This window comes from Gobius niger, assembly GCF_951799975.1.
Source record: "Gobius niger genome assembly, chromosome: 2".
Classification (NCBI taxonomy): Eukaryota; Metazoa; Chordata; class Actinopteri; order Gobiiformes; family Gobiidae; genus Gobius; species Gobius niger.
In genome coordinates, this window is record NC_136853.1 from 29,215,158 (window position 1) to 29,239,042 (window position 23,885).

The window sequence follows — 23,885 nt, forward strand, 5'->3', positions numbered from 1 at the left end:
CACTACCCCATGGTTCGGTCTGTAGGAGGAAAAGCATTAGGAGGAACCACTGCTGTGCAAAACATCGCCACTGCTGTGCAAAACATCGTGTCCAGGGGCTGCGCCAGGTATGAAGCTGAAGGTTCCCTCGCACACACATCTCTCGTTTACAGTCTGTGTTTAGAAGGAGATTGGGCCCAGAATAGGGTAAAAACATACCTTGCGTTGTCCAAAATCAGTTCAAAATCTGACCAGACATGTCACAGCAGCATCACATTGCACTAATTTCACGCATTATTCATTCAGTCCATACTCGGTGATGGAAAGCATCCTACGTATGGAGCCACAGCTGCCCTGGAGTAGACTGATGGAAGCGATGCCAATCTGCGCCATCAGCCCCTCTGACCACCACCAACCAATCACTCACACACTACATTCACCCAGAGTGAGTTCTGCATAGCTTTCAAGATCTGAGGGGATCGAGCACAGCAGAGGTGGTATATGACCGCCATCAGAACATAATGAACTTAATATCATGTAATTCCAGTAAGGCAGCACATAGTCTATTTCGTTTATTTGAGCAGCAGTAAATTTGCCTATTCAGAAGTTCACTGTGCTTATGTAGACCTACCCCTGGCTTGTCAGGAAAATACTGTACATTGTCAACTAAGGCACGAAAGCAGTTGGCACATTGCTCTCATATCGGAGGCATGAGCCTATGTCCAGCAGATACCTTATTTATAAGTAATGGTTCATGGTCATAGAAACTATAAAGAAGGTGAAAGAAATACAAAACAGCTTTGCCAGTTACATAACACCACCAATTTTATCGTTTATGATTGTACAGACAAAGAGGAAATACAAAGCATTTGTCCAACAGATACCTTCAGAGAGAAGCGAACTATTAGACCAAAGATTTTGATCTAGATCCTTGATCCTTATTTCATAGAGTTGTTAAGAAACATGGACTCTTTGTTAGCTTTTTGAAGTGTCAGGTTACCACACCATCCCAACTTTATTTATAACGTACTCTAAAAACTTTACAGTCGGCCAAAGAGCCGCATGCACATCTTAAAACAATGGAAGGATTAATAAACAGTCAATTAATGCAAATATCTGGTAAATACATCAAACTACAGCCAACAATAAAAGACAAATCTAGTAGTGCAAACAGAAAACTGAAACACACTCTATGATTGAAAGCCTGCACAAAAGGTGCATTTTCAAGAGGGATTTAAACACAAAGTTTGATATTTTCATCCAGGTAATTCCATATTTCTACCACATGCCCAGAAGCACACATGCTTTTCAAGGTAGTTCGGGATCAGGAGTACTGTTTATTTTAATTCATTTGATCTCTCAAGTTGTACTTGACTTCTCTTTTACAGAACATAGTAAGTATACTTTTGAGAAGCAACACTTTGAACATGATTTGAGACATTTCAATTTGAATTAGAGCCACAAATTTCACATTTCCACAGATCTCAACACAGTATTGCTAATTGGGGTAAAACAAGTGAACAGTATATAGCCTATAATAATACATTTTTGTAATGTGACGTTTCCAACTGATTTTATTATGATTTTATTATGAGTGTTAGACCAATGGCTTCGTTGTTGATTTTAATTTGCATTTGTGCATTCATTTCATGTTTTCTGAAGAACATCACTTTGGCTTGGTGAAAATAAATTCTCTCTAAATATTATGAAAATCAATCTTTTAGCGTACCCATTTATTTGGTAATTTTTACATACAGCTTTTCCAACTTTATTTAGTGCACACTTTATGACTTTCCTGCTCTCCTTGTATCAATGTCAAAAGCCTCACAGCAGTTCAACACATTTATTTGCAGCACTGCCACCATAATAAAAATACAGCTTTGGTTGGTCCAAGCAAAGCCACATTCAAACGGCACGTTGACATTGTGCAGTGGTAGGCTCAGCACTCGCAGCACACACTCAAGGAGAAGTCTGAGCGCTGAGAGCAAAGGGAAGCAATAATGAGCGGCTTCTCATTAAAAGCCTGAACATTCAGTACTGCAGGAACAAGGGAGGTTGAGTGAGCAGAGGTAGCGGCCTCAATGTGAAGACTTGCTGAGCTAGATTAGATTAATCCAGACAAAGGCAGAGAGAGGATGTATGTGTGAACAGAGGAGACTGAGTGTTGCAATTAGCCGTCTGACACCACAAGTTTCTCCTTCCATTAGTCTGGATGGGTGTGTTTAATTATAGTCGTGGCTGGCCCGTGGCTGTAAAACAAGGCCCCACTGTTCACTAATAACATCTTTCTGAACCCAACATCATTCTCTTTTAATCATTTTTTTCCCCGGGTTATCCTCTTCCCAACTGTCCCAACAGTAAATGCATGCTGCAACTCATTCCCATTACATTTTTACCAGATCGCCTCATAAATTAAAAATGCATTGCTTATTTACAGTTGAATGTCTCTGTGTTCAAGTCCAATCACGGATTTCATTGCTTCCATCAGACAGCTCTGATTGGTGGTCAATTGACTGGCGCCACTCTGGTGTTTTTACTCTGTCCAAATTGAATTCACTTCACTTGGTCTCATTGCAAAGGGATTTATTAGCGTAAAAAAGACTTATCTCTCCACCCACCTGCTTGCCTAAATTACCTATCCTCACATAACCAGAGCCATGGGACTTTCAACAGCTGCAGTGTCATAACACATGCATGCACATTTTGGAAGCAACACAGAATATTTTTCTCCACCTCAATTTGACACCGCAAAATGGCAGCTTGTATATGAGCGATGTGTTGGTTTCTGATGAGGAAAAATATTTTTTACTGATCGCTCATGTACAAAGTTGAATACGGTGCATGTTTTTAATAAAATGTTTAAAAAAAAAGAACAGACAAACAAGTACATATAAATAGGGATGCAACGATCCGGGTTTATCGGAGCCCATACTGGAAAAAATACGATATCGAGTATTGGCTACAAATATCTGATACTGAACCAATACCAGTTAAAAAACACAACTTTTACCACTTAAATCCAAGTGAATATGGGCATGCTGTATATCATTTCAAAGCTGAGAACATGGAACATGGAACATGAATTCAATCGCTAGTTAGTTTAAAACTCGACAAATGTATTTTTGATGCCGCGGTTAGCATCAGTATGCTAAAGCTAGTGGCAGCATGCTAATGCTAACGAAAAATGATCAAGGCTGGGTCATAAACTATGATAGAAATATAATGTAGCCTAATAAAATAAAATAACCACTGAAGCCAAGTGTGTGTATTTTAGTTTAAGAAATATCTGATCTAACATATTTGTAATGATCTCTAGACTACTTTATGTGAGTTGCTTATATTAAAGACAAGATGCAAGTTGGTCATTTCATACTCACTACTACCACTTCAGGTCTTAGGCGTAACTGCAGCTTCTATATTAAGCTCGTACATGACGCTACTCCGGACCTGAAGTAACAACTTTTTGAGTGACAGTGCAGGATTTTAGAGGCAGTTGTGGTGAACAGGTCTGAGCTCATTCTACACATCAGGACATGGCTGGAACATAAAGGGGGAGAAAAATACATCATTTTAACATTTTTAAACTCTGTATATTACTTATCAATATTTAAGATGCATCGATATATTTTTAAATGAGTTATGGAATTGGACCATATTGCATATATCAATAGTTCAAATTCATCATTCAATCAATCCAGATAAACTATAGCCTGGTTTTACCATACCCTCGTGCTTACTTTGTTTCATATAAGGGTCTGGAACTTCTCAATTGAGCTCCGTTATCAGGTGGGAGGGGGTGAACTCCTTTGAAACGATTGGATCTGATTTTCGCTGGCGTGTAGTCGTGACGTATGTAACGCACCCGAGTGAGTGAAGCGAGCCATTATAACTCTTGGGGGCATTACTTGCACATTCCAAGGCTTCAATTTTAATTTCTGGATATTACGGAGCCGAGCCAGGACGGACTGAAAAGCTTCCATTTCTTTCGTATCCGCCGCCATTGCCAAACTACAACCCACAAATCAGCGCAAATTCTTGACGTCACCTACAAGCCCCGCCTCCCCCGCTCACTGAATGGTAGGTAGAAAGTCAACCGATGTAACGCAGCCACTGAGACCAAGCCCAGACGTACATGTAGGGAAATTATAATTGACCAGAGGTTACGGATGGCTAAGGACAGGCTAGATAAACTATGAAGTTAACAAAAAGAAAAAGGTAATCTCAAGCTGATGTTTAAAAAAGTTTATCTTAAACTGACCACTTTATTTTGTTGCATCTCTTTATATTTAAATGCTGCCCTCAAAAAAGATTGACCTATTTTTATTCAAGATTTTTTTTTAATTTAAATGTACACCTACATATATATCGGGATAATATACGGGATACAACTTTTGGTCCATGTCCCCTAGCCTAAAGCCTGTTATATACCCAAGGATATTAAGTGTAGAAAAGTCCAGTGATCCTAGTTAAATTTTTATCAATAGATATAATTGATAATTGATCTATAACATCATGACAGTAAAATATGACTTTATTGATCTTAAAATGGAGAAAAGACTCAATTACATTTTTCACTTAAAGAAACCACTTTTAAGAAAGTCTCTTGGTATCGGTAAATATCTGATATCAGCAGAAACTCAAACCCCAGTATCGGTAGCAGTAAAGCTGGATCGGTGCATCTCTACATTATAATCCAAAGCTAAAAATTGAACATGTGACATAAGCAGTGGTCTGTGTTTTCTGCACTTCCAGTGCAGTCCCCTCGCTGCTGATGTTTACTTCTCTTTGAGGTGGTATCATTCTCTGTGCCTTCAGGCTTTGTGATAGAGCTCATGTTATATTTAGGGGCAGCTCTGTCTGTATCCTTCACTGTTACGACATCAGAGAGTCACACAATTTCCAAATCTTCAGAATTGTAAGCCCCAGATGCCTTGTTGTTGTGGGTGTTTGCATTTGCACCATCAAAGAAAAATGCACCTCTGGTTTGAGTTCAGGGTCTGTTTATGCTCTGCGAGATATCCTCTCCCGTATGTCTTTGCGATCTTTTTTCCTATTGCCTGGATTCTTATAGCCTGGACTCCCGCTGGGCCAAAAATAAACAAGGTGTCAAAGGTGTTTCTCCTGCACTTCAAGCACTTTCCCCGAGAGCCCCACTATACTTCAGCTCTATTGCGCCCTCGGACTCCATGTTTCAGCAGGAATCCACAAAGTTTCATTTCACAGCATTTAATTATTGGAGGAAGACACACCATAGACGCAGCTTTGCGAACGGCAATCATTGTAAGTCAGGAAAATCACAAAATAGTTAGTCCAATCAATCATTTGAGCAATCAACACTTGTACAGCCCAATATCACAAGTTTCCAAAACAACTTGATCAAACAGAAGGACAGTTCAACAATCAACAATAGATAGATAATAAATCTAATAAAGTCAGTAAGTAAGAGGAATTAACGTCACAAAGCGCTTCACAATTATAGGACTGAACAGTGTATTACGGTAAAAGACACCCTGAGCACCCTGAACATATTGGGAAATGCAAAAACAAAACAATAATTGACAAGAAACAATTCAAAACAAATACAAACCTAATCCAGGTTTAAACCAATGTAATGTAACAGGGCTGTTCCATTATAGAAAAAATAAATAACATAAATAACAAAAACAATCATGATTATTGTAGTAATATTTGAAATCAAGCTTAATTGAACGATTATTGGTTAGCATAAAGTCCAAATTATATTAAGTATGCTACCGTTTCTAAACTAATCCTTTATTAGAGCCATCCTTGGCTCACCTTCCCCCTGCTGACCAGCCCACACACCTGCCCAAGCCAACCAAGCAGCGCGTCCTGATGACATCATCACACAGCGTAGTTTATGTCGGACCAAAGCATGTGCCATTAGCATGTGAAAAGCGAAGGGAACAGAAACATTGCAGCCGCAAAAAATAATACTAGTTTGCTTTGAGCTGCATTTGTGAGATCTGCAGTTTTAGACTTTTCTGCAACAATCAACACATTTGTATAACTTGTTGGCTAGTTTTCCCGAATTTCTGTGACAGCGATCGAGAAAAGTGTCTCTGCAAGTTGTGAAATGTGCTGATAAACGTGTCCCTGTACAGAATTGGAAAGATACAAATATGTTGGGAATGTTAGGGATGAGTTTGTACCACAACTGAAACTGTACCTCCATATGGCTGCTAGTCCCCCATTGGAAAGCATTGGACTTTAGACACTTTAAAAACAACTTTAAAGCCTGGTCCCAATTTTTTTTGGAACAATCTAGAGCTAGATATTCCTCCTGTGATAACGCTGGGTTAGTTACAATTAAAGAGACCAGGCTGGTTTTCGTAAGAAAACATTTCGTACTAATGATCGTCGGGCTGTTAGCATCGGAGCAGCGCGAACTACGTAAGGGCCGAGTCTACAGTGAAGATCCCGCCCTGATGCCCTTTTTAGGAACATCCCTGGTCAGAGCTCGGCAGTCTATGCCTGAAACCCAACAATAGGACCTTTAATTCAGTCCAGTAACATCTCACTGCGTTGAGAGCCGATATCTGTGACTCATTAAAATCCAGTGTGCATACTCTTGGAAAAAAGTCTTAGTGCGTTGACCCTCTGCTAAAAACTTTGGCATGAAACTAAATCCAAGAATGTCTGCAAAGCTCCAGCCAAGGGAATACAGGATGACTGATTCTCTCTCTTCCTGTCTAACCTAAGCCCTTCTCCTTCCAACTTCTCTCTGCCTAATTCCCATTGTGCTTTGGTCTTTCTGGCTCCATGTTCCACTGCAATGGTCAATCTCTTTTTATATCTGGTCTCACTGGAATTAGCTGAAATGACTTCCATTTCATTTTGACACTCATGATCTCTGTAGAGGTTAGGGTTAGAAGGTAGAGAAAATCTACCTTCATAACCAGAAATGTCACAGCAGAGAAATGAGTGGCACTGAACAAGATTTTAGACTAAAGAGCAAAATTTGAAGGACTTCTCTAAAGGCATACTGCATTCAGGGCTGACAGTACTATCGTTCAATGAATTACATATAAACAATACATTTTCCTGACTCAATATAAAACTTCAGACTTTATTTATTGTGGCTGGGATACGATTTCACCCAATAATTAGAATTAAACCCACATTTATTTATTTATTTTTACATATTATATTTTTTGTTTATATGGGTTATATGGGTTTTTCTAAGGCAGATGCCAATTTTTGGGGGATTTTAATTGGCCAATGCTGATTTTTTCCAAATAACAGTCCCCTTGAGGCCCAAGACGTTGAGGGGCTTATATGAAAGCGCTGACTGAGCCCTTTCCAGTGCAAAAAACGGGAAGCCTCTACCACTTATAGTTCCAGAGATATCAGCGTTCATCGGCATTAGATTGGCTGATAGCCGATATCGTAAAATGTGTAGACTGTGTATTATGGGGCAAATTTGGTTAAGTAGGCATATTTGTATGTTACAGACATTGTGGCTTTAAAGGGGCTGGATGCAAGTTGGCCATTTTATACTCACTACTGCCACCTCAGGCCATATGTGTAACTGTACCTTCTATATTAAGCTCATGCATGATGGCAATTCGGACCCAAAGTGACACCTTTTTAAGTGACAGTGCAGGATTTTAGAGGCAGTTGTGGTCTGGGCTCATTCTACACATTAGGACATGGCTGGAACATAATTTTAACATTTTAAAACTCCCTATAGTCCCTTTAACCAAAGAGTCAGTCAGAAAGTTGATAACAGAATTTGAAACCAGACATAAAAGCTTCAATAATTCTATGATTGCAGCGATTAAACTGAAATACACTTTTAAAAATAACCACTCCGTTCACACACTGAAAAAAGTGAATCACAGGTAAAACAGTAACAAATATGCCTCAGATAAAATTAACAAAGGTGAAAGGGGTAAAAAACAAAACAAATTCCACACATTTTACAAGTTTAAACAATAAAAATCCAGACGTGCTCTCATTCAAATTCAAGGCCACCACAGAGAGTCATTAGCCATTCATGACACCGGTCCAGTGAAATGCAGAAGCTGATTGGCCAAACCCACTGGGGGACGCTGGTGCTATGATTGGCGGAGCCCAGGGGAAATTGACTTCTTATTGGTGGTAATGAAGAAGGCTGAAGGAGAGCACGGCTGAGACAAAGTAAGCATAAAACCTAAAGACCGAAGAGCATAGAACACGCGCACAACCACCATAGCTCGTTTATCACCAGCGCACGCTCTAATCTCCGCCGCCAGCCCACAGCGCCACTACACATTACACAGGCACAAACCGTCTGCAGGAGGCACAAATGTTTTCAAGATGTTCATGAGGCGTGGCACGGCACAAAAAAAAAGGAGTTTACGGCCCAACATTTCAGCATCATCCGTCTGTAGACGCTGGAGTCTAGACAAGCAAGAAATGAACTTTAGATCAACACGGACCATCTCGTCGGTTCAGATCACAAAGGCCAGGAAAAATGACTGCTTCAGTGCGAACAGAAACTTTCTCCAGATAAGGTTTGTGCACATGTACCTTTGGGAGAGCGAGTCATTTGCCATGTTGTACGAGCGTGTTTAGATGCAATATTAGATGCTTCTGCACTGTAGCTTGTGATTGATAAAATACACAACAGAATCATTCGTTAAAGTTCTTGAAGTAAGATCTTTTTATTCTAATTAGGGCTGTCAATCGATATATTTTTAAAATTAATTACGAGATAAGATTAATCACTTGTGAAATGTGATTAATCGCGGTTAATTTTTCTCTAATAATTATATTCATTTTTAATACTTGTCCAACATTATTGATTGCACATTTCATTAACCAAATATTCACAGTCTCATAATTATGGGAAAAGCCCAACAGCTTATAACCTGGATCTCCTCAGCCATTTCTTGGTCGCTCGCCCAAGGCCTGATTAGTCACATTTTAGATACATCTTCTTTGGTGCTGAACATTTTGGACAGAATCTGTAAACTTTTAGGTTCATAAAGTAGAGTTTAAAGGCCCTATACCTGATTTTTTTTTATTGCAAACAATGAAAGAGGAAGCCACTAAATTAAAATGTTAGTTGTGTCCAAACTCATTCGTAACTTTCCTAATGTCTTTGTAGCATCCACATTCTTTACAGGGACAAGTTTATAGGCAAATGTCACAACTTGCAGGGTCACTTTTCAAGGTCACGTTCACAAAAATGCTGCTAAAATAGCCTAAAAGTTCATAAAATTGATACAAATGTTTTAGAATTTGATGCATGCTGTTTTCCTTACAAGAATGAGTTTACAATATACTAAAGGAGGAAAAAATATTTTTCATTCCATTTCTAGATGTAAATTTTTTTTAAGGACAAAATTTAAATAATTTCTATTGAAATAGGATAATTAGACAAGCTAATGATGATGCATGAGTAGCTCTTTGTCGCTTTTGTTTCATAAAAGTACCTCTTCGTGTGAAAAGATTGGAGACTCCTGGCTTAAAATATGTAATTAATACAAGTGCTTTGTCTTTCAGGTCATTCTTGTGCTCAGATACAGAAGTGTGCGATTAATTATGTTTTTGAGTAACGTGATTAATCATGATTAATATTGACAGCCCTAATTCCAATGTTGTTATTATATTATTGTTATTTTAAGTTTGCACATTTACCATATTCTTCTATTTGCAACTATTTGTGTGTTTTTTAACTGAAACTCAAACTTCTCTATTGTGAGATCAATAAAGTCCTATCTTTATCTCATCTTATTTTGGTATGAGATTTGAGGTTTTATCAAAATCAAACTATAAGCTATAAACACAGACAAGAAATCTCGTGGTGCAGCGCAGAACAAAAAATATTCTGCATTCTGTGTCAGTATCTGCTCATTGTTTGGAGGGGATTATTAGTTACATTACTTGTTATGAAAAATAAAATAACAAAATAGCATAATTGCCCAAGTCATTTTTTGTGTGCGTCTAAATTGAGATTTTGTTATCGTTCTCCTCTTCAAACACTGTTGCATCTGTGGCCTCTGTCCTCAGCCAATCAAGAAACTTGTTGCAATCATCTCAGGGAAAAATTAAAGCAAAAAAACAAAACCGGTGCCCATTGGAGGTAGGAGGAGTTCTTTGTCTGCTTTCGTCCATCAGGCAGACGACACTTGATATTTCATTTCTATGGGGATTCAACAAAATGTGCAATACAGAGTGACATGGGCAAACATTCGCTGAGGCTGCATGATTTCAGGATTTGTTTGACGTATCGCCCAGCCTCATTGCGGATGCTGAAGTGCAGTGCTCTCTAAAAACAGACGCGTTATTAAAACAGCAGCACTAACCTAAGCCTGTGTAATAACTGGACTTGCAGCAGGGGATTAGTCCTGATGACAGGAGACTGAGGGAAGAGTATTAATGAACACATGCACATACACATTATATACACGTCTGTAAAGTACCACTTAGTGCCATCTCAGCAGGGCAGTGATGGGGAGCAGCAGCCAACAGCCCAGGCCCAACAGAAGACAAAGGCACAGTGTCAGGGAGCTCAAAGGGCTGACTGTCCCGGACCAGACACATACAATGAACACTAAATACAGGAAACACTTCACAATGACACCTACAGACAATCATACCCAAAAACTACCACAGTACCGCAATAAACCTGGAGTCAAACTAAACTAATCGTTTTTCTTGGCAAGTATTGCGATTTCTATCAGATTTGCAAGGTACGTTTGAAAACATAGATTCAGGTCACAGTGCATATTTCAAATAATTTAGGAAACAATGGAGAGAAGACTAACAGCTGAACCATCACAAGAATCACATACACTTCAGAACATGTTTGCAGAACTGTAAAATACAAGATAAGTGGTTTTAAACATGATGAATAATAATGGACACATATTTTCAGTTGTTTTAAGAGAGCATTGCAGAACTACAATAGTGCAACCATGAAAACTGCAATTTTGATTTGACTGAAATTAATCACACAGCCCCAGATAAAGAAATCTAACAGAGTGACATGCATATATAGTATTTATTTATTTATTTGATAGAGAGAATGCACATTAAAGAACATCTGCACTGAAACAACAAAAACAGCCAGAGAAGAACATGCAAAAGAAGAGTTACTTAGTGGTCACAAGACTGGTTTGCTTTAACCCACACTTTGAGCTTGGCTTTAAATAAAGGAAATGTGGGACATTCCCTGATGGTGAGGGGGAGACTGTTCCTTAACTTACAGGCTTCACAGACAGAGCATTTTGTCCAAAGGCTGTTCTTCTGAAAGGCACTGCACATAGAGGAGGCCCGTGTCCTGGCACCACTGTGAGTCTGACGGGGAAATGGGGCTAATCCAGTTAACACTTTGTAAACAAAACAGGCATATTTAAAATGTTGAGAATTCTCTAGTCTCAATAGATTATGTTTTTGTAAAATATTACAAATATGAAAGGACCTTGGCTTTTTATCAAAGACTTTTAAGGCATTTTTATAGCGTGATTATATTGATTTGAGTGTGCTAACACCAGTTAATGTCCAACTTGTACAACAATATTCAATATGTGATCAAATCAAAGAATGTAAAAACACTTTGCCAGCCCCAAATGGGTTTAATTGACGATGGTTTAAAATTTTGTAGATTAAATTTTTACTGTATTTTGATTTTTTACATGGTTTTTAAAACTTAAAGCAGTACTAATTAACTTGTTAACCTTAATAAATCCTTTTCGTAGTCCCTTTGGGAGTAATACAAGTGTTAATGGGATGATTGGGGGTCTTTCATCTCCCCCTGGTGTCTCTGACCAGAAAACCACAATTGCAGCTTTCCTGGACCGGGCTGGAGTCACCAATACACACTAATGGAATCACGAAGAAGAAACTAACAGGCTAACAAAGCTAACTGCGGGCTAGCACCACTTAAACAGCATTTACAGCCAAGCGTGAGTGAAAAAAGTATCTCCAATGTGTAACTGGATGCACAATGTGTAACTGGATGCACAATATCCCTCTCTCCCTTTGTCTTTTCTGTCAGCGTAGTATTTACTCTCACGGACAATTAATGAGTAAAAAAACACAACATGCTACGACACCTGCAGTGGCGCTTATGGCCTCTAGGGGCATGAGTTACTCAAGTTAGTACTGCTTTATAGTGGAATCAAGGGTCACAGCAAGGTACTTCAATTCCGAGACGATTTGTAATTCTTCTCCTCTTAAAAATACACCAGATTGTTTTTTAGTATGTAGCCTCTGTTCGGTGCTAATATTCCACTTACATCTGGAGTAATATACATTTCCAGCAGTGAATTAATGTTACAGTAGCAAAGGTCCAGAAGAAGGTTTCGGAAAAGAAACTTTGTAAGCAGATTAGTTCTGTGTTATGGCAAAATGTAATTTTCAGTGTCCTTTACATGAGTGATTACCAGTGCTTTTTTTTTGCCAGTACCTCTATTAACCTGACGGGCAGAGAGTGTCCTTGACGATATGTTTCCTTATAGCATAATCTTTGCCTGCTGCTTTAATTACCTCACACCTGCACAAGCTCAGCAGATCAACGAGAGCGGCGCTTTGCCCTGTCGCGCTCACGTCACGGAGAGCTCAAGAGCTCCTCATCCTGATGCATGAGGCTCACATGGGAATAACTGTCGGAGCAGCTTGACAGCTCACGGCACTTTTAATGCCTTCAGGTTTCTATGGAAAACTTCAAGAGAATAAGTGCCATCAGTGACACCACCATGTGACGAGGGAACTGAAGTTTAGCCGCGTTTGGTTGCTTTCACAGCGCAACCGGACCCAGTGACAGGAATCAGCAACAACCATAAGAATAAGAAGCAAAAATATAACAATCATTGCTCAAGTCTCTCTAACGAAGAAAACACAAGCGCACAACTCGCATTTGAGTTTGGCCTTTGACACAAAATCTATGATCAAGATCTAATAATTGGATTACCGTATTTTCTGGACTATAAGTCACTCCAGAGTATAAGTCGCACCAGCCAAAGAATGCATAATGAAGAAGAAAAAAATATATACAAGTCGCTCTGGAGTATAAGTCACACCAGCTTTGGCAACTACCCGGGCATGGAGGCGTAACTACACCGTTGAAAAAGGATCTCCTGGCAACACGCTGTTCAAGCAGCCATTAGGGGGGGGCACTGTCACTCAAAAAGTTGTTACTTCGGGTCCGAATCGCCGTCATGCACGGGCTTAATGTAGAAGGTGCAGTTACGCGTATGACCTGAGGTGGCAGTAGTGAGTATAAAATGGCCAACTTGCATCTAATCTCTTTAAGTTGTCAGTTCTTGGATTTATTTTCAATGCTACGAAGTGTATTATTACGTAATGGGCCAGTTTTTAAATGCACACCGTTAATAAACCTGACCTTCACCACACATTGCACAATGGCAGTATAAAATAAGAAATTAATACAATACCTTATCTACTCTCTACCTCCCTCTCAGTCTGTCCTTCCGTAGACGCACAGCTACAAGGCTAACAGATACTGAGCATCTGCCTCACCACTTGGCCCACTTAGACTTGAGTGTAATTATTGACACAAGAGCCGCAATAATTGCCTGGAATGACCGTGCTGTAAGTGATTCAGAAATGAGGTGTGAATAATTGCAGTGTGACAAAGAGACTTTAGCTGAGAGCCTAACACCCCGAATTAAGATTTCAATCGGCTGATATAATCTTCACAGGAAAAAAAGGTATCTAGAGAATTAGATTATACATCTCTTTGTGCCTCTGCCACAGTCTAAAGGGGAAAGGCTGCAGAAATACATTATCTCACGCTGAATTTTAGCATAAGATATTGTAAAATGGATACAACATTCAGAACAATTTGCATCATTTTAGAGTTGGACATGGAAAGGAGTTTGCCGTATTCCCTGCTGTGTAGCCTTTTCTTCATTTCATTCTGACAGCCTAAAACAAGCCAATACAATCCCAGTCTTTCAAATGAACGGCATCTGCAGTAAATAAAGGGTAGAGAAATACATGTGAAACTTTCTTTAAACTGCTCGTCCCCCTATAATTGTATTTCAAAAAATAATCAGCACCTATTTTTCACAAGGATCTGCCAAATCCAAGACCAGACAAGATTTAAACCCTGCTCCCCGTTACTTCAACTAGAAAGTTTTCGAAAAGGTTTGCAAACTTTTACAATACTTTGAACTTGAGCTCTGCGTGCTCCTGGCTCCTGCTAACCTTTCACACATACATTTCAAGAACAGAGAGCAAAGGACGGCTGCGGCAGCTCTACTGGCTCTCAATTAACAAGGCAGCCACTGTTTTAGCTGAGCGGTGTGTGTGTGTTTGTGTGTGTGTGTTCGTGTGTTCGTGTGTTCGTGTGTTCGTGTGTTCGTGTGTGTGTGTGTGTGTGTGTGTGTGTGTGTGTGTGTGTGTGTGTGTGTGTGTGCCATGCAGACCAGCAGTGGGTAGAAAGTTGGTGCAGTCAGAAGACAAAGATATTGTCGTCATTCCTGCCCAGATTAAAGGATTTAGGACACAAAAACGTATTACAGAGCCATGGAAAGAGAGCGAGAGAGATATTTTGCATCTTGTGCTGTGTTTTATGCTGATTAAATTAAAACATTGACAACTCTCCACCAGGCACAGAGCCACTGGGGGAAATAAAAGTTGGTTACAGAGTAAAGGCTTTTTTTTTTTTTTGACAAACAAATAAAGTAGAACAAAACTAAACAACAACTACAATGTTAAAACTCAATAAACAGAGTTGCGTATAAATATTTGGTGTGGCTTGATTACATTGTTATTGTGCTCGGCTGCTTTTCCTAGGTAACTTTTGAACAGTGCATTTTTACTATTAGTCGACACAGAAGCAACATAAGGAGGCATCACATAAAATAAAACGGTAAATGCATCCCTTCTTTTTTTTTCTCCATTCATTTCAAAATAGGGCAGCTCTATTATCTGCAACAATTGGCCACAATATGGCTGGACAAAACGCTTTGCAAACAACACAATTCTATGGGGCATGTGTTTAAAAACCTGCTTAGTAATTAAGTTAAATTCTTGCACATATTAAGGAGTTTATATCAGTCTTGTCTCAAATACTAAAAGCCCTGCACATGTACACAATGAACTGAAACGTGATAAACTTGTCAGAAAAAGCAGCCCCTTCTTCACCATAAAAACTTGATGGCACACAAGAAGATACCCCCGCATCTACACTGCACATGCAACAGGCCTGGGTAATTATGTGAGCGCAAACACAGACGAGGCAGGGAAGACATCGTTGAGCACAATAACAACAGAGGTGCTGGTATGAATTATGGAGCAGGAGCCAGAGCTCAGAGAGAAGCAGATGCTGCTGATGTTGGAGCCACTCAGCACACAGCTGGGAGTGCGCTTCAGAGATCACCTGCATTTGGCAGTAAGCGCTGCAGTAGGCCTGGATCAGCACGTGTTATTCGCTGAAACATTATGACAACCGGCAGCTTTGGTGAATAAAATTAACACAGATAATCACTCAACCAATGTGTTAGGCAGAAAGTGAACATTTAAGTTAATGGTAAAAAATAAAATAAAGATTTGCCCAGGCGAAAGAGGTTAATGGGGAAAAAAATCCGCTAGGCAATAGTTTTGTGCGGCATGTTTGGCATGCAGTCATATAACAAATAAATAATATAAATGCTACAAAGGTCACAGAGTGATCACCCACCAGTGTGTCTGAAATGAACCTTCATTCATAACAATTCCAGTCGGTGACAAAGGTTGCACTTAGGGCGTTTTTCAGTTGATTGTGATTAATATAACCGACTAAAAACATGTACATTGCGCCAGGCAGAATGATGTGTATGCGTGAATGCATGGTGGTGTCAGAGGGACCGCTAATAATAATAATAATAATAATAATAATAATATAATGCAATGGTTTTATATAGCACTTTTCTGGACACTCAAAGACGCTTTACATTGCATTATTCATTCACTCCATACTTGATGGTGGTAAGCTGCCATTATAGCCTCAGCTGCCCTGGGGCAACCAGTCTGTGTCATGGCCCCTCCGACCACCACCAACCACTCACTCACTATTTTTCACCCGGACTTCCTGTCTCACGGTCTCACATCCAAATACTGATCAGGCCCTGCCCTGCTTAGCTTCCGAGGTCTGACGGGATCGGGCAGAGCAAAAGCGGCACAGATGTGCAATCACAACATCGCTTCAGTCAGTCTCCGCCAGAGAAAACTGAACACCACTGAGTGTGGAGTGAATGTACAATTGTCTCATGTAAAGCCCTTTGTGACTATGTCTGTGAAAGGCAGTAAATAAACAAAGTTCTTCTTCAATCACAGAATGTGTATAATAGGGGGGGAAAAAACCCTGAAATGACAGGCCCGCAGTTAAGTGCTTACACAAGTGAACAATGTTGTACTTTTACCGTACTGTAATATCTATTTTGATTTCCAAGAATGTAAGATTCTACATATTATAAATATCTAATGAATTTCATATTTTTTTAATTTTATTTTTATTAAAGATATAAAATATATTTTTTGCAATAATCGAGCTTTAATTTAGTTGTAATTGCTGGGGGGGGGGGAAACTACAGTGAAACAATACTTCCAGGTATAGGTTTATTTACTGTCGGCACATACAGGGGTATTCGTCATAATCAACACATGATTAATTCAATCGACGGCCAAACTGAACTGAACTCGCAACTCGATAAATCACAAGAGAAGCAGAGACGAGATGCACCTGCCAATGCCCGCGTTTCATCTCACAAAATTAACTGCGGTGTCTTTTTCAAGGCCAACAAACACCAGCGCCTTACAGACAGAGAGCAACGTGGAGCATGCACATCATTGCGTATTACTGCCAGGAGATAAAAGGAGCAGGAATGATGGCGCTGGAGTTAAAAGACTGAAGGGAGCATCCTGGGACACGGTCTAATGAAAACCCACCAAGACGGAGCTACAGCGAGATCTAACGCTTAATTCTCCAAAGACATTTCCTGTAGAACCTCTTCATTACGTCATCAGGCATGTGTGATTAAAATCAAGCCACAGACGATTTCTATTTACTTATTACTGAAGTAGCCTGTGCATTTTAACGTTAATTTGTTTGGTGGCGGCCAAAAAGGCTTATTGTACCTTTCTAATTCATGTGTTTTATGTGACATCAACATTTATACATCTATTGATTGTGTTCTGGTGCAAGAAAAAGAGGCGATCAAGTGAAAAAATTGTAAGAATTTGAAAAGTCTGTCAATGTCAACTTTATTTATACACTGCGTTCCAAATTATTATGCAAATTGTATCTCGGTGTCATAAAGGTAAAAAAAAAAGAAAGGTTTTCAATAAAACTCATGGATGGTACTGTGTCTGAAGGCTCTTTGAATCAGTCTCAGACGCCTGGGATGATGAACTACTGAAAAAAGACGTTCCACATTATTAAGGAAAAATATAAAGGATCTCTCTGCTGATGAAAAGCGTGAAATAGTTGAATGCCTTCGACTAGGTGTGAAAACTTTTGATAATTCACGAAATATTAAGTGTATTAATTGCACTGTTAAGAGATTTGTGGCTGCTTTGGGCATAAAAGGAGAGAAAATCATGATGTGGACCCCATCCTCCCCTGACCTCAACCCTATTGAGAACCTTTGGAGCATCAAGCAAAACATCTATGAGGGTGGGAGGCAGTTTTCATCCAAACAGCAGCTCTGGGAGGCAATTCTGACATCCTGAAAAGAAATCCAAGCAGAAACTCTCCGAAAACTCACAAATTTAATGGATTTAATTTTGAAGCTGCTTATGGCTTTTGTAGTAATTAATCACAATTAATCGCATTTAAGCATCATTAATTTAGGGGTTGTGTTTATTTTTTAAAGGTATATTTTGTATGCTTTTTTGTATTTTCCTGCATTAACTCATTTAAAGTGGAGATATGAGGCCTGTGTGATGATTTCAGACACTTTTTGGAGAATGATCTTTTTAAATAGGTTTATGTCGGCGCTTAACTGTGTGAATAAACAAGTAAAGTGTGATTAATTTCGAATAATATTTTAATGTAATTCATTAATCGTAATTAATCTAAAAAAAAAAAAAAAAAAGTCTAGTTAAATAAAATAACTTGACCTGTTAAGATTTTTTTTTATTGAAATAGCTTTTGATTTCAGTAAATATGACCTAATGCGGCAGATTCAACAAATTACAAGCTTCAAAATGTATTGAAATGATGAGTTGCATAATAATTTTGAGTTGTTTATTATATTTATTTTTGAATAAAATACTGTTATCACGGGGAGGTTTTTTCCATAACATTCATGTTATTCTCTAACAGTTAAATGCTTGAAAATTATGCTGACTGTCATTTGAGTTGATCATTTAGAAAATCATAATTAAAAAAAAATTGCATTACAAATTGGAACGCGGTGTATAGCACATTTAAAAAGAGCTACATCTGGCCAAAGTGCTGTCCAACAAACATCATACAGCGCTATTAATCGTCAGAAGTGAGATGAGCAAAATTTCACAGATTTGCAAGATGTGCCATTATATGACACTTACTAAACCAATACTTCTCAGGTGACTTACTGAGAAAATGTCACAAAGGTCTCCAAGGGTACCGGCTGAAACGAACATTGCTATTTCCTCTCTCTGACAAAAGACACAGAACTAACCAACCAGCCTTTGTACTGCGGAAACCAGCGCCTCTTTGATATCCACATAATGGAAGGAGTGTGCTGTTTGCTAAATCTATTGAGGTTTAGGGGAGTTGGCTCGGACTGTAATGCCAACCGAGGGCAGAGAGGCAACACAAATGCACGGCCCGAAATACACTACTACTTCTGTACACTTAGCTCTGAGTGGCATCCACGGGGAAGTGCGTGACCCTGGTTTAGAGCTGAAATATATCGGATTATGAGGTATTAAAAGTTACGAGTAATGCCAGGCCTTGGGGAAAAAGTTACAGAACATACACACGGTCCAGCATTTGAGAATGAAGAAGCCAACTCAGCTGACCCAGTTTATTATGACACGCTGTAAAAAAAAAAAAATGACACATGGCTTTAAAGCTGAATGGCACTCTGAACGTCTGAAATGGTTTATTGCATTTGTTTGATATTTGATGTAACTTCTAGCAGCCTCCCAGGGCAAACGCAGGATACGAAATGCAAAAGAAGTCTTCAGGTTGTGCGCACGTGTAAATTTTGTGAATAGAGCAGCGGTATCTGCAAGTGTCAGCCGGGTGCCAGAGCGAGATAGAGAGACTTAAGTTTAAATTGGTCTACCTCTCTCCCTTTGCCCTTAGGCTATTTATGTGTGTGCTACAGTATGAACGCCTCAAAGGGAAACTCGAGCATTTATTTTCTACACACACATCACAAACATGTCGATCTTTGAGACGCGACATTTCCTCTTTTTGTTTAGAAAAATGCAGCCTTGTAGAGTGTTGTCAATTCTCACTTCGGCCTTAATTTAAAATAAGCAGATCCTTCAGGCTAATGCGGCGTAACCAGATTAAAGAGACTCATTACGGCGCACCAACAAATCGCAAACAAACCCAAGCTCGGCAAATCCATGTTAAATCGTTGTGGGAATTAATTTGGAAAAGTTTTGAACAAGCACTTGGAAACATGCTGATTGTGCCCATTTGTACTTAACTTTGTGAAATAGTGTTCAGAGTCTGCCATTGTTTTAGGCTCACGACTTTACGAGAAATTACCATATGTCAAGATTACGGATTCTTGGGTGTGCTTTTTGATTTCAACCATATGCCTGGTTGTTTTAATCTAGCTGTTTGCAAGTTACACAGCGTGCGGGAGATTGTTTCTGAAGTTAAACAAGCATTACGCACGACCTCTCCTATCCCCCTGGTGTTTGAAAAAGATGTGCGATGCGCCTGCTTTCTTATTAGAACCATATTAAAAGTCATACCGTCATAAATCCAATCCGAATTCAAATGTGACTTTTGATAAACTGGGAAAACAAAGCAATCATTTCAACAACAAGGGCTTTGATAGATATCTTGTTCTCGTCTTTGGAGGTAATTAGAAAATAACAACATTCTCCAGAGCTTGTTTAGTACAATCATCACATTCCAGAAAGCTGTCACTTGGTTTTAATAATAATGTTAAAGATAATAAATACATTTTCACATTTATATAGTGCTTTTCTAACCACATAAGGCACTCTAAGCGCGTTACAAGGAACCACTCACCCATTCACACTCTCATTTATACTCATGGAGGCAAGGAGGGTTAAGTGTCTTGCCCAGAGACAAGACGGCAGTGTTCACCCGCGGAAAACAAAACCACAAACCCTCCAGTTGCAAGACGACCAGCTCTACTATCTGCGCCACTGTCCCCTGTCTGCCCTTTCTTTTCAGCATCGCTCCTCTGAAACCAGCAATGCGAAACTCAGTCCTCCTTCCCCATGTGGGAGTCGCCATGGAGACGGCTGTCAATCACAGGCAGCATGTGTCGAAGGATGAAGCACAAACTCCAACTTATCATGAACTGAGTTCTGGAGAATGAGTTTTTTTAGGGCTATGAGAGAAATAATTTAAATGTATATTTTTTTTTTGTAATTGTTTGGCCGTTGTCGTTGACATAGCAATACCAATTGATTGCAACATCAGGAAAAGGAATACGAGAAACTAGAGAAATACCAGAAGACCTGGAGAAGGCCTGGAGGGTGAAGGCACTTGGGGCAGTGACCCCCAAACTGGAGGAGTGGCTACAGCAGATCGCAGGAAATGCATCAGACATCTCGGTCCAGAAAAATGCAGTTCTAGGAACAGCAAAGATACTGCGCAGAACCCTCAAGCTCCCAGGCCTCCGGTCGAGGACCCGAGCTTGGGAGAAAACGAGAGACCGCCCGCGGAGGGTGAGGAAGAGTTTAGGTACATACAATACTACGGTCAGGTTTCCCCTATCACTAAAAACAAATAGGGCAGAACTTTCGGAAAATTGGGTTATTAAATCTAAGAGTGGTTTTCTCTGTGGAAAACAACCCAAAAAAGTCAATAAAATGTATTTGAGAATCCGTTTGACTTCAGAACTACTTGACTGATCAATTCACTCCAGTTTGAGGTTTGATTCTATTCGGTTCTTGGCAAATCAACTCAACTCTCTCACCACACAATTCCATTTTCTCTTTGTGCAACAAAATAATTGAGTCATAAATACTTTGAACTCGTTACGCAAACATTTTGGGGAAGAGAGCAAAGGTAGGAATGGATTAACAGAAAACAATCTAAATATATGGCCACTAACTGTCTCGGTCGTAGTCAATTGAAGGGCCATGGTTCTTCAAGTATAAGTAGCGCTCTGAAGCATAAGTAGCTATCTGAAGTTTTTAATTTGTGAACGGTTCTATATGGTGTTAGGAAAAACACAGACAAAGCCAAGGGACCTTGAAGTGTCATTTAGTTCGGTCTATCCCCGTAATTATTAAGGTGCTGTGAAGCCTGATAATATGACACCAATTATAGCGGGGTTGATACGAGCCACTGCAGGTAGTACTTTACATTATTACAGCAATGTGTTAACCTGAGCAGACCGACAAGGCAGACAGAGTTTCAGCTGAACAGCAGTAATCTCCAGTCTGAGGGTTTCACATGAGAAGACAAGGAATGTATGACAGGACACACAAACAGTGATGAGTCTTCTGTCAAACAGTAAATGTAATATCCAAACATGACTGGAGAACTACAGCAGTGTTAGAGGACAAAGATGTAGTAGGTTTTCACTGTACAAAATTCAGCTGATGAAGAAATAGGAAAGAACAGACCAAGGTAGAACAAAGAGTCATACAACAACTGATGAGAAAATCTGCTATACCGCAACATAACTCATTCTTTGAAAACTATAGCACAATCACGGTAAAGATGTTATCATGCATGGACTGGAAATGCTCTCATTTAGTTTCCTGAACTGAACAAGATGATCGCTCTTCAAACGGCAATATGATATGTCTGCGTATTACACAGGGGAAAGAAATACAATAAAACGACAATCTGCAAAGGCTTGAAAGCTTGTTAAAGGGGGAAAACTATAGTTAAAGGGTGAAAACTATAGTTAAAGAAGTGAGTCAATAGAATGTGATCATGTCATAATGTCAGGTGGAGGGCAGGGGCCAACACAACTCTATGGGAGAAAAGTTTTTTGTAAGAAATCTCCAAAACCAAAATGAACAATTGATTTTCCTCATCTGTATTTGACAGTGATTCGATTCACAAACCTGACACATTATTTTTATGTCTGAAAGCAATTCCTATTGGCCAGCATCACGCTCGTGTTTTTGAACATAATCACCACTTTAGGACGCCTTTATGAGAAACACATTAGTTTATATGGGGACAGAAAAGACCATGAACTTTGAAACAGTTTTTGTTTCATGTGGATTGGATGACTGAGATATTAACCAAAAACTATGATCAAAAAAATCTGCAATTAACCAGTTACCACAGTCACCATAGTTGCCGCCATGGAATTTTCAGTTGCCCTCCACCTCAATGTTAAACTATGGGTTCTTTAGACAACAGGAAGGTCACCAGACATATGTTAAACTACAAAACCTTTTGAAAGTAGAAAAATTAGAATATTGAAGGTACTAAGCGAGCAGCATCTATTCAAACAGGAAACAATCAAAACAAATGAAGTAAATGCAACATGAGCAGGCAACATGGAAATCAATTTGACAAATAACAGATTGTCTCTGGTCCAGGCAGATAAAACTACACAGACAGGGGCCAACAACATGTGTAAGCCACTATACCCCCTCGTACTGTATATATTATCCAAAGACAAGCTGTGACGATAGGACAAGAAATATAAATTGGTCACTTACCCCTTATAAATTTACTGAATATCTAATTTTCCATTTCAGAGTCTCACATTCTCTTCAATTTGAGAACAGACACGTTCAAAGCATACATAACATTATTTTTGCTGTTAAGGATAAAACAAGTTAAAAACATCTCATGTTATGCTGTGAAGACCACGCAAAGGCAATATAATACACAAATTATGTTTATGCGCGACCCATGGTGTCAGTCTTCCATAATGAGAAACAGCCAAAAATATAATATTGAAGATTTCCGTCTGAATGAAGATAGGGCCACGGGGTTTTTAATAAAAACTTTCTCCTTCAGTTCTCCTCTATCCAGCTTTACAAGTGATAACAGCTGGATATTAGCTTCCTCCAGCAGAGTTCATATATCATACTATTACAGCACTTTGTTATCTGACTATTATCTTCAATGTGGAGAGCTACAAAATATCTCATGGTGAGATCGCTCAACAGTTTTGACCTCATTTCTCCCTATATGCCAATTTGATGGAGAGCATCATTTTCATTTTTTTATTACCAGGAAATCAACGCCTCATCTCTCAGAGTGACTGTTTACAGAAAAGAAGAACAACAAGACGGATGGCAGCAATTAAGCAGATGGTCAAGAAAAATGCGTAGGTTTTATAAAAGAAGGAAAATGTTTAACTTTTACATAGTTCAGTATATTTCTCCTCTGCAGTCATTGGATTTGAGTGTTGGTAGTACAATTCGGGGGGTATTTGTCAAGACAGGCGCTAAATAGCATGTGCAAGCAGAATAATACAACAGGTATTTTATGTACAATGAATGCTTCCTTGTTGATGTTTTGTTCCTTTTGTACTATGTTCCTTCGGTACCATTGTGAAATGTACTTTTTTATTGCACTGAATTTGGGAGTAGGCGTTCATAAACTTCTGGCTTCAGCCCACTCCTTTTGAGCAGAATGTACACTGCTCAAATAAACTAAACTAAACTAAGACATGTTGCTCCTAATTTGAAATATCCCCATTATAGAATTAGGGCCCCAAATCTGATTTGTAATTGAGAGCATGCTCCGTGTGTAAGCAATACACTGATGACTCTGCTGCTGATCCACGTTCCCTAATCGTTCGTTACTCGTTCATTTG

At 39.2% G+C, this 23,885-nt stretch overlaps 2 protein-coding genes across 3 annotated transcripts in view; both read right to left on the bottom strand.

Annotated features, from left to right (window-relative positions):
• The window catches only part of tmem243b (transmembrane protein 243, mitochondrial b), a 129,488-nt gene that overhangs the window by 50,120 nt on the left and 55,483 nt on the right, over positions 1-23,885 (bottom strand). The window lies entirely within an intron of this gene.
• The window catches only part of plxnb2a.1 (plexin b2a, tandem duplicate 1), a 127,006-nt gene that overhangs the window by 31,334 nt on the left and 71,787 nt on the right, over positions 1-23,885 (bottom strand). The window lies entirely within an intron of this gene.